A 13,061-nucleotide genomic window follows, 5' to 3' on the forward strand; every position below is an offset into this window, starting at 1 on the left:
CCCCCCCCAACAAGTATAGAGATTAGTAGCTCTGGCATGTTTCTGACACTGATTTACAATATGCTTGTTGCAGGACCGTAGTATAAACCTAGACACAGCCAGGCATTTAGCATTATCAGAAGAAGGCCTGCAATGGCAGCCCTGATATTTCACCAATAGCAAAGACTAACCCTTAGGTCCCATTCACATGTGAGTATTGCGCTAATCACATGTTATCATGTGTTTAGTTCAAGCTATCGCACAGCGCCCCTAACATGCAGTACTGTGTGTTGGGTACATTGCATTGCCATTAATTTGAATGACACCTCAATGCATCACCCGGTGGCTGTGCGTTGCTTTGCTGTGCACATGCACTACTCTCTTCCCACTGTACAGTATGGAGGTACTGTGTACTGCACTGCAGTGCATGGCCACTGGCAGCTGCCTTGCTGTGTCATTGAAATGAATGGCAATGCAGTGTACCTAGCACACACTATCGTGCATGTGGCATCGTGCTCTAGGTGCATTGTGTTGCTATACATTTGATTGGCATCCCAATGCACCTACCAGCAGCTGTGTGTTACAGTGCAGTGCATGTGGTACCACCTTGTGGTATTTTTTTCTCACCTCAAAGCAACCTACGGTATTTCTTTACCAATGCACCACCCTGCAACGCACATGCACCAAGAGGTGCAATGGCATGCCAGTCAAATGAATGGCAATGCAACCCACCCAGGAGAATCGTGCAATAGCATGCGCTAAACGCACAGTATAATCTGATTAGCGCAATGCTCCCGTTTGAATGAACCCTTAAAGATAATCGTTGTCAAAGTAAATCTTCATAAACTGACTAGCAATATTCTACTTTTTTACTATCCTTCTTTTCATGTTCAAATATCCTAATTCTTCTGAAAATCTTACAAAGTCCTGTTTCTTTTTTCAGTTCTCCTCCTTTGACTTCCTAACTTTCCTAATTTTCTGTCTCCTCTCCCTCTCCCCACCCTGCTCTCTGTGTCCCAGCCTACTTTTCCTACCAACCTCTCACACACTTTGCCGACCCTTATTCTTCCAGCTGTTATGGCATGCTACTGAAGCTCTCCGCTAAGGGACAGATGCATTGACAAGCACAGGTAATCCTGCAATGCTCCATACACATCATCTATCTCCCTCCATGTCACTGGCAGAGAGGGTCCTTCACATTTTCTGGGCATTATGAACAGTTAGTGATTTTTACAATGCGCTTTAAAATTCTGTAAGCTTCAAATCCTCATTATCCTACAGCGTCTCATATGCAGCCCTCAAATTGCTAAATACTTAATCTGCTGTAATGCTGACATGTGAATGGATGTACATGTTTAAGGGTTATCTTCGCAAATGCTTTTGGAATTACAGATAACAAATAGTTTTTCTTTAAACACTGTGGATTGTTTGTGCCAGCATCCTGCCACTTTGATCTGGGGGTTTTTGCTGATTCAGTAGTATGCAGCACTACACAGGAGGGCACTTACCCTTGAAGTCTGATATATACAGTACATGCAGAATTTAGGAACAGATAAGATCCAATTGGCTCTGGAAAACATTAATCCTTGCCATACTGCTGCCACCGCAAATCACAGGACATGTATATCTTATCCTGCTCCAGATAAAACTGAAGGAAACATGATTCAATTTTACTTGTACTGGTAAGTCAGTCCATAAAACTACCGAAATCCTCACAAATGATTATTAAAGGGCTAGTCCACCGAAAACAGCTACTTTGCTTTTTGTAGGTGCAAGCAAGCCAAGTCACCCCCACCCCCCGATCTTCTTTATGTTTAGGGATCTTCAGTAATTCCCTTGTTCTGCTCATTCTTATTGCTGCAGCAAGGAAAGTCTCACTCTTCTTGCTGCATTTTCCATACTATAAAATACATGTAAATCCTACCGATAGAGAGTGTTATTGAAAAATGTCTGTATCAGGTAAGAGACCTAGGATCTAAGCAATGGAAAGCTAATCTGAATCCAGTGCTTAAACTCGCCGCCATCTACTGAATCCTAAAATATTAGTTTTAGGTGGATGGTTCTTTCAGATTTGTGTCAATTTTATTTGATTTATTTAATTGTCTTATTATTCATTCTGTAGTTGCTTCTACAAAGTCTCTTCCTGCCCTGTAACAGACATTTTGTATTTCCCTGCTGTATGTTCCATGCAGTGAACAGTGTGTTTGTTTCTCCGTGTACTGACCACCCTCTTATCTTCCACTGAATAAATAGCTTTTGCATTTGTTTTACTGTTAATATTAATCTCCTGTGCATTTGCCTGCCAAACTTGGTAACTTATACAAACTCTGTTACAAAAGTGTTAGCAGTTCAAGAGCAACTTATATTGTAAAGCGCTGCGCAAACTGTTGGCTATATAAATCCTGTATAATAATAATAATAACAACTTTTTTTTAGGGTAGTTATACTTGTTCACGGCAGCTGAACAGACAACACAAAAGTTTAAGGTAGTTAAGGTAGTTATAGAGTTAATTTAGATTGTGTGCCGATGCGGTCACTGCACAACACCTTCACTGCCAAGTGATTACATCAAGGTAAAATGACATCCTCATTTTTTTCAGAAGGTACTTACTGTATAAAACAGCGTTTCTCAACCTTGTTTTAGTCACGGCACCCTTTAAAAGTATGCAAAATCTCAAGGCATTCCAGTCTTAAATGTTTAAGGGGGAACCCATGCAAAAACACACAAAAAATTGGGTTTCCCCATTTACATCAAAGTGCTCCCTTCAAATTAAGATTTCCCCCACCCCTTCACATCAGAGTCTCCCTTTGCATTAATAGACCCCCTTTCACATCAGAAGCCCCCCTTTTACATCAGAGTTCCCCTTTCACATCAGCAGTCCCCTTCATGTCAGTCTTCATTTCCCCCTTTACATCACAGTCTCACTACCACAACATTTTGAGCCACCCGTGAGGAGGCCAGGAGGAACACCAGTGTGAAATAGCACCCTGGTTGAGAAAGGCTGGTATGGGTATAAAGAATACATATTCATAAGTATACACATATAGCCACATAATAAATTAATTAGATGCTTGGGTGAAGGGGCCGTAGGAAGGGCGAGGCGAGTGAGGTGCAGCTGTGAGGGGGTGAAGCCAGAGCCGGCCTGTCTACGCCCCCCCGCCCCTGTTGCTATCGTGAGCACAGGAGAGAGCCGCTCGGCCAGGAAGGAGAGAGAGAGCCGCTCAGTCAGGATCTGACAGCCGGGGGCTCTCTCCTCGTCTATCCTGAAGTGACAGCGCTCCATCCTCCGCCCCTCCACCGGCTTCAGTGCTTCATTTCTCCTCAGGTCAGCGGGGATCCAAAGAGAAGCTGCAGGCTGTGCCACCCCTCTGTGCGAGCCGGCTCAGGATGGAGAGCGGGAGGATCAGTAAATATCTGTGATCAATTATCTGTGTGTAGAGCAAACATTGGAGTGATCAGCTGGTCACTCCAATGTTTGTTAACAACTGGGGACACATAGTAATATATGTTCCCAGTTATGAATGAACAGGAAGTGCTTTACATAACTTCCTGTTCATTCATGAGTTTCTGAATGGGTAGTAGCACTCAGTACAGAGGCTTCTATCCATTCATAACTGCATGGTAGTAAATATTTACTATCACTAGTTTTTGAATGAATGGGAAGCCTCTGCACTGAGTGCTTTCCATTCATTTAGAAAATGGGCTGCAGAAAAAGAGATTGAGGACTCTGTGTCCTCAATTTCTTTTTCTATTTCAAAAGCCCCCCAACAGTAAAAAAAAAAATCCAAAAAATAATAAAAAAATAAATAATAAAAAATAATTTTAAAAAACACATCCTGGAGGCAGGGCACTTGACGTCACATGACGCTGTGCACATGCGGTGTCACATGCCTGTGGGTGATGTCACATGCCTGTTGGGGGGCGCAATTTTTTGTTCTTGCCCAGGAGCTAACTACGACTCTGCTTGGGTGGTCACTGTTCAAACCCCATAAGTGTGAACAGTGTTAAGTCCACTTGGAAAGATCAGAATTAAGGTGCCCATACACCTTACGATTATTGGACGAAACGTTTCGTCCGATGATCGAATAGTCGTACGATTTTCGTACGGCAGCCCTATCCTGCCCCGATGATCGCAAGATTAATTTAGCCGTAATTAACGAAAAGCACCTGGACGAAATGCGGTAATTGATTTGTCATATTTTCGTTCGCGCATGCTTAGATGCCCGTAGATCGTACGACTTTTGACGGACGGAAACGCCAGCAACCTTACGACGATCGAGCAAAGTTTTCAAACATGCTTGACCGTCAAAAGTCGTACGATTGTACAGTAATGTCGGTCGGACACTGCAATGCACACATACGAATATTGGACGAAAAGTCGATCGCATACGAAAATCGTCCGATAATCGTAAGGTGTATGGGCACCTTTAGGCTGGGCATACACATAGAGATTTCTCATCTATTTCACAATGGGAGATTAGCTCATGGTTGTAACTAAAAAAAAAGTTTACAATTCCCCTGCTGTAAATTGACAATGCTAATGCTGTCTTTCACCAGGGCCCTGCAGGTTACAATCCCCTGCACCCAATTCACCTGTTCACCCCGTGCCCATTCACCCTTTCACAAACAAAAATAAAAGAGCAAACCATCTTTAAAAATGTTTTTTATTAGAAATAAGTACCTACCCACCCCTAAAATGGACTGATGAAAAAACAATCTCTTAGAGAAACTAAATTTGTCACCTTTTGGAATGTTTACACGTTTATAGCACAATCTATTACTTGTGTAACATCTTTATTTAAAACAAACATATTATAAAGAATACTTCCAGGCAAACATCTAATAAAGACTATTTCCATGACAAGGATTCTGGGATTCCTAGTAAGGTAGTCCAGTAGTAGCTGCTCACTTGTGCACTGCCTCTTTCTAATTGACCTAACCATCCCCTCCGCTCTTCACAAGACCTCCTGCGTTCCAGCTCCCTCATCGACTCCTCCCATGCTCGCCTCCAGGACTTCACTAGAGTGTCTCCCATCCTATGGAACTCTCTACCCCAACCTGCCCGTCTATCTCCCACACTGACTGCCTTTAGGCGATCCCTTTAAAATCATCTCTTCAGGGAAGCCTATCCCACCTCAACCTAACCACTGAACAATCACTTTCTCAAACAATAATCCCCACACAGCTACCTCCTCATGTATCACTTGCCCCTCCCTTTTAGAGTGTAAGCCCTCACGGGCAGGGCCCTCCTTACCATCTTGTCTTGATTTGTATTGTGACTGTAATGTCTTCCTTATATTGTAAAGCGCTGTGCAAACTATTGGCGCTATATAAATCCTGTATAATAATAATAATAATAATAATAATTGACACTTTATACAAAGTCCTATAAACTAGAAAGAGGCATCGGGTGAGTACTTCCTCTCAGCCAGCTGTGTGTACATTCTGATTAAAAATCTAAGCAGCAGAGACTCAAATGACACTCTACAGAGTAGTAATTGTAGTGGGCAGACAGTAGAGCTCCACCTGGTACATACACATGGAAGGGAATTTTTTTCAAAACTGGAGCAGACAGAATCTGGAGCAGCTGTGCATGGCAATCAGTCAGCTTCTCTCTTTCATTTTCAAATCTTAACTGAACAAACTGAAGAGAAAAGCTGATTGGTTGCCATGGGTATTTGCTGAAGATTCTGTCTGCTCCAATTTTGATAAATTCCCCTCATGGTATTTATTTATTTTTTATATTTTTTATTGGTATTTATATAGCGCCGGCAATTTACGCAGCGCTTTATATAGTATATTTGAAATATTGATATACAAACTTTCTCATTTACCTGACTTAAAAAGTTCAGAAAAAATGTTTTTATAATGTTTAATATTTAGAGGGTTATTCACTAATGAGCCGAATGATCCAGCCGTAGCTTTGGCTGATCCTTCGGCTCTCTTCGGCCGCATCTGTCCTTCAGTTCAGTCGAACCGATGGGCTGCTGTACGGGCTATTTACAATAGCCTGTACAGCAGCCGAAGGCAGCCGAGCAGCTCAGCCGAGCCGAAGGCATATGCTCTTGTTTGACTGAGCCAAAGTGACAGCTGAAGTGTGGCGAAAGGTTGGCCAAACTCGACAGATCTCAATGCAAATGACAGCTGAGCAGAGCCAGCCGTGAACTCACGGCTGGCTCCGCCCAGTTTTAATGAAAGATCAGTGTCCCCAATTAACCTGGGGTCGCTGATCTGTCATTAAACAATAACAATTGGAGCGGATCTGGCTGTGACATCACGTCCGGCTCCTTCCAGTTGTTATTCATTTGCTGGGACCTGCTAGACTCTGGCAGGTGCCAGCCAATAGGAGACAGTTGGGCTCAGCTAGCTGGCACTGCTAGCTGCGCCCAATTGTTTTTCTTTTGCTGGCATCTTTGCCAGCATTTTTTATAAATTATTTTAAATTTTCAATTTTTTTTTCTTTTCTTTAAACTATTTTAATTTCTTTTTAATTTTCCTACATTTTAAAACAATTTTTCAACTTTTTTTTCTCTTTAGTTCACTTATTTTCTATTCTACTCGGTACCGAGCAGAATAGCCAAGCCGAATGCCGATTGGCATGTGAATAGGGGCGAACAGCAGCAAGTGAGCTGCCGGAGCTTCGACTCAGCCGATCCAGATGTTGGATCGGCCGAGTCGAACTCCTTCTGCACATAGGCTCAACTGAACATGCAGAGCATGTTCAGCTAACCGAAAGCAGCCAATGTATGGCTAATTTTATCTGATGTACAGCTGAAATCAGCACTCGTACTAAGCAGTAGTAAATTCGCCGAACAGTGTTCAGCTCACTTTACTTCAGCTGCTTTGTGAATAACCCCCTTAGTCTTAAACATTAATAGTAAATAAAAGTAATTCACCGCCACAGTTGAAGGGTTTTTAAAGTATTGATATGTTTATTCAATACCCAATTTCACATACACTACTGTCATACGGTGCTAACGTTTCGGGTCCGCACAGGGATCCTTCATCAGAGCGACAGTGTCACTGCGTTTTTGCATTTAAAAACGTGCGTTTTGCCCTGCATAGAGATATCTATTGGAACCAAAACGACACAAAATCTGCCTAAAATTAACTCCTGCATATTTTGGCGCAACAGGCATTTTCATATGTGCGACGCAATGCTAAGATGTGAACAGTCGCTATTGACTTGTATTGTTTTGTGCAGATAGATCCGCGTTTGTAAACGGTAAGGTGTGTACCTGGTCTTAATAAACAAATGTGTCCACATCCTTGAAGTGCAATCTAATTGAGCTTTATATTGATGACAGGTACAGGAAATAGACTCTCATGGATTTCATATCCAATTGCTATAATGTAATTCTTAAAGACAAAGGCAGCATTGACGTGTGCATTGTCGGTCTATGTCTGGAGGCTGTCCCAAAATGCAGACAAATTGGTAGGATCTGTCTCCTGCTGATCAGCATTCTCTATGAGTCAGCCCAAGGCAGCTCTCACACACTTGTACCTCAGGATACTGTGAACACCTTAGAGCGGGGATAGGAAACCTCAGCACTCAGCACAGATGTTGTAGAACTACAAATCCCATAAGGCATTGTAAGATTCTGACAGCCACAGGCATGACTGTTAAATGCATGATGGGATTTGTCATTTCAGCACAGGTGGAGTGCCAAGAATGCCTACCCCTACCTTAGAGTATCAATGGAGGCCACATGATCTGTACACATCCACTTAATCATGGTTGCTCTGATGCTCTACTACTGTTATATATCTAGATCTATTTTAGTGGTCATTCATTAATGTTTGGCATTCATGATCAAAGACAAAAAAGGAGCATTTGTTATGTGCACGCACTTTTTTGTATAGAAGTGTATACAATTTATAGTACACAGCTTCATACTTCCTACTACTGTATTTTGTGAGAGAAATAATTGGTTGTCTTCAGTCTTCACGGGCTTCTATAAATGTTATAGATTGTATGTTTGCCTTTCATGTTTAACAGACTAATGACCTTTGCGTGTTGGTTTTTCTCGGTCATTTCCTCCTAGAGATTTTCTGCTTTGTGTTTAATGAAACATTGGAACAAGACAACATAAATATCTGCCCCCTCCCCAGCGTTCTGCTTATCTTGAAATCTTGAAATGAAATTACAGCCAAAACGTTTTGGTTATAATAGGGAAGTCCACCCTCATTATTTCTACTGGTGCCCATTGTCTCTGGGACAGAAAATGAAAGGAAGTCTAAAATTATACAGTTGTCACCAAAACATGAGTAGCTAGGATATCTTCTAATGGAGACATCAGTGCCGGTTGCAACTGTCAGAGGTAGGATTTACCTATATTTTGGGGAGATTTGTACTGCTTTCCTGTTATGTCCCTGTAGCAGGAAATTAAGGGAAATCTTACTAATGGGAACATAAACATTATTACTGGTCGCAACTGTCAGAGGAAAGATCTCCCCGCGCTTTGAGTGGATTTGCACACCTCGCCTGTATTCTCCCTGTATTGATAGGAAATTGAGGGGAATCTTTGAGAACACAGACATCTGTACAGGTTGCTGTCAGAGGTGGGATTGCCCCATATGTTGGGGAGATTCGTACTGTTTTCCTGGTGTGTCCCTGGGACAGGAAATTAAAGTGACACTAAACCCAGGAGTTAAATCTTAAATATGCAATCAAGTACCTTAACTATTAACAAAAATGTATCTTATTTGATTAGATCCTGAAATCATCTCTGAATTGGTGCTGACACTGTCCTTCCTTCTGGAGGGTGGCTACTTTTGTTCCCCATGGTTTCTGTGTGTGTTGTAAAGTAGTCACCGCTCCAAGCTCGCTCCCGTGATGGACTAAAATCTCACGCTTAGGTTCCTAAGTTGTATTGAGATTGTAGTCCATCACGGGAGCAAGCTTGGAGCGGTGACTACTTTACAACACACACAGGAACCATGGAGAACAAAAGTAGCCACCCTCCAGATGGAAGGACACTATCAGCATGAATTCAGAGATGATTTGAGGATCTACGGTCAAGTGATACACAAATAAGATACAATTTTATTAATGGCTAAGATCCTTGAATGCATTTTTAAGATATAACTTCTGAGATTAGTGTCACTTTAAGGGAAATCTTTCCAATGGGAGCACAGACATTAATACTGGTTGAAACTGCCAGATGTGGGATCTACCCACCCTTTAGGTATATTTGCATTGCTTTCCTGTTGTGTCCCTGAGACAGAAAATTTATGAAAATCTTCCCACTGGGCACATCTGTACCGGTGGTGGAAGTGGGATCTCCCTATATGTTAGGGATAATTGTACTGCTTTCCTGTTGTGCCCCTCGGACAGGAAATTTTGAGAAATCTTCCCAAAGGGAACATAGATGTCCATTAAAAAATGAGAATTCCAAAGAATGCTCTTCCTCCTTGCTGCAAATTACTTACTCATAAGTACGACGAGATTAACAAGATCATTCCTGGCTAACACCAGCTCAGAGATAACTGCCTCCCTGTATGACATAGGAAGGATCAGTTAAACAGCTGCAATGGGCAGGACATTTACCCAGGATCTAACCACCTTTTATACCTGTCCCTTCAATTACAGCACATCAAGGCAGTTATGTTGTGCAGTTACATGCACTGCGTTAGGCTGGGTTCACACCTAGGCGTATTGAATATGCGCGTTTTTCGCGCGGTTTTTTTACCGCGATTCGCTCCGATTCGTTTCCAAGGGCTACTTGGCTGTATCCCAATGGAAACACGCCCGACCAAAACGCCCCAAAGAAGTACATGTACTTCTTTGGGCGTAGGGCGGTTTCCCACGCGCTCGTACTCACGGAAAACCGCCCAGATGGGAACCATGCACATTGAAAATAATGGCATTTCCCTGTTTGAGCGTTTTTCCGCGAGTACGAAAGCGCGGAAAAACGCCCAGGTGTGTACCCAGCCTAAGACTAAGCCTAAGGCTGGGTTCACACCTGGGCGTTTTTCCGCGCGTTTTCCGCGAGTACGAACGCGTGGGAAACCGCCCTACGCCCAAAGAAGTACATGTACTTCTTTGGGGCGTTTTGGTCGGGCGTTTCCATTGGGATACAGCCAAGTAGCCCTCGGAAACGTGTGTTTTTCGCGCGTTTTTTTACCGCGAATCGCGGTAAAAAAAAACACGCGAAAAACGCGCATATTCAATACGCCTAGGTGTGAACCCAGCCTAAGAGCAGCCTATTCAAAGGACCATAATGGCCTAAAAAAATCAGACCTGCACTATAACTGCCAATGCAACACACCGTAGTACATTGCTGTATTGCTCTGCAATGCAGGTGTGTTGCTTTAGTGCATTGGGGTGCCATTCAAAACAAATGTCACCACAAGGCATAGGTGTGAAGCTGGCCTAAAGGAAAGATAAATAAAGAAGAAAAATAAAGAGCCTTCCACGGCTGACCAAGCTTTCTTCTGAATATGCTATTTATCCTGCTGTCTTCATGACCCTCAGGCTTCAATGTCTTAGTCCCCGTTCACACCTAGGCATATTGAAGCTCAAAGCTGAGCGCAACAAAACTCTCAACACAAGAAATCCCAATCATTTTCTGGCCCCTGTTTCTCACCTGAGCATTTCATCTCAAGCGCCAAACGCTGGAAAAAGTACATGAGCTTCTTTTTGACAGATTAAAGCATGTTTGGCCCCATATAATTCAATGGAAACACCTGGAAACATGCGACACAAGTGTTTAGCACACTTCTGTGTGTGTTTTTGCTTGTGTCCATTGACCGCAATGTCTTAAAATGTGCAAAAATGTGCTAGACGCACAAAAACTTGTTAAATTCGCTAGCCAAAAACGTGCAATAATATGTGTGAAAACGCTGACGCCTAGGTGTGAATGCAGCCCTATGAGTTGCTAACCTGGAGCTATGGAGGAGCTCTAAACTGCTGCATGCTTGTAACTGTTTACACTGATCAGCAAAGTTAGCTTGTGTATTTATTTCATGGCGTACATGGCATTTCTTCTAAGTGGTGTTCCATTTTATGTCAGGAAAGTATGAGCCTCTTTACCTTAAAGGAAACCTGTACTGATAGAATATAGGGGATACCGCTGCTGCCACACCTCTAGAAATTGCTTTTTGATTGGCTGCCATGCAGATCCAGTGGCTTTCATACCTCATGAGGCTTAGACCTTGTAACAAGTATGCAATTCAGATTCCACTCTGACCTTCTAACCTGAATGCTTGTTCCAGGTCAGTAAAGCTGACCATGCACTAATAAACTTTATTGTACATTGTCCTTTACATCTATCATCAACTACGTAGTGTAAGGGCCTGTCTGATTCGATACTAGCTGAATGGATGGTATGGGTTTGTCCTGAAATTTCAATTTCAGTTTTGGTAATCCTAAAAGACCTTGTACAGAGATTGTATAATGTACTGTAATTGTATATGTAAAGTGCTGCGTTAATCGTCAGCGCTATATAAATACCTGGAATAAATAACTAAATGTATGGCCAAAGTAATAACTCAGAGACAGCAAGGTGACTAGTATGTTTAGAAGGAGGCCAGCTAAGAGAGACCCTTTATTTCTCTTAGTATAATTGGGTGAAGAAACTCTTTAAAACAATTTGCTGTCTGAAGTGAGCGTAGATCTAATGTTATATGAAACGTTTTAGTAAATGCAGTACATGACTCCCTTCTGCTTCTGTGTCATTCATTTTCCAGACTCCTTCCTGTCTAAAGTTATTTTATTTATTTCCTCTGATCTCTTTTTTTATTCCTTTAATCTGCTTGTCTGTCCCTTTCTCTTCTCTTTCTACACCCCCCACCCCCCCATGACTCTGTGTAGGGGAAAAAAAGGGTGGATCTGCCGGACAGAGCCAAAAAAAGTCAAGAAACTGCTGATTATACCAAATTTAGCCCAGCCTCAAGCTGAAAACTGCTACTGGAAGCAGAGAATGAGAAAGAGAGAGGGAAGAAGGGAGTGACTTGAGGACAGGAGGTATTTGGTGGGCATGAGAATTCTTGGTGCATCCTGTATGTAATGTAACCCTTTCATTGCATTGCATGTCTTGATAGTAACATACAAATGTGGATTTTCGCCGTACGGATTATACGTGCAGAGCTCAGCTTGCTTCAGAAGAGAACAAGTAGATAAGGCTTGGGTTACGCAGGGCTAGTATGGCACCGTTTTTAGGCACTAAAATACATTTCCAACTGATAAGTGTTTCAAGTGCCTGTGAAAGTGTTTGCTTTAGTCACTTCACTTTCACAAGTTACTGCATGCCTGTTAAAATTGTTCTAGTTACTGTGGATGTATTTAATAACGGCAGCAATGTATTGCTAAGTGGAGTAACCCATAGCAACAAATGAGATTTCAGCTTGCTAAAGTGAGAATAGTAAGAGATGAATTCTGATAGGTGGCTTTAGGTCAGATCATTTTGCGCATTCAGCTTTGATTTTGGATGGATTCTATTCATATATATTTATAGCAAATGTTGTATAAATATGGCCCCACATAGTGTCTCCTCCAGAGATGAGCAACTGAGGCACTCCAGCTGTGGTGCAACTACAAATTCCATCGTGCCTCTACCTTTGGGAGTCATGCCTGTGGCTGCCGGAGTTTTGCAATGCATCATGGGACTTATAGTTCCACAACAGCTGGAGTGCCAGGGTTGTCTACTTTTGGTCTAGTCCAAGCTATGCTTCCTATTGTTTGATGAAGGGCACACTGTTTGTCCACGTGAGAAAAAACTGATGTTTGCCCAAATTGTGATTGTCTGCCAACATGGAGGGAATGTTGGCAGATTAAATGTATTTTAGATCTAATTGTCACTGTGATTTGCACAGTATAAGGCTTGTTTTTGCAAATCTGCTTTCGATACTTGTTTTTTTTTCTGCACAGAACTGACATTTCAGTTTTGTTTGCACGGAATCTGAATTAACCCCTTCATGACTGAGGCCCTTTTTTCAATTTTTGCACCCATGTTATATTCCACATTTTAGGCCTGAAAATGACGTAAAACCCCCCAACATTATATATTTTCTGAATGCCAAGACCCTATAGAATAAAATGGTGGTAGTTGAAAATTTTTATGTTGCGCAATATTAGCGA

Source organism: Nanorana parkeri, unplaced genomic scaffold, assembly GCF_000935625.1.
Source record: "Nanorana parkeri isolate BGI_ZX_2015 unplaced genomic scaffold, ASM93562v1 scaffold579, whole genome shotgun sequence".
NCBI lineage: Eukaryota > Metazoa > Chordata > Amphibia > Anura > Dicroglossidae > Nanorana > Nanorana parkeri.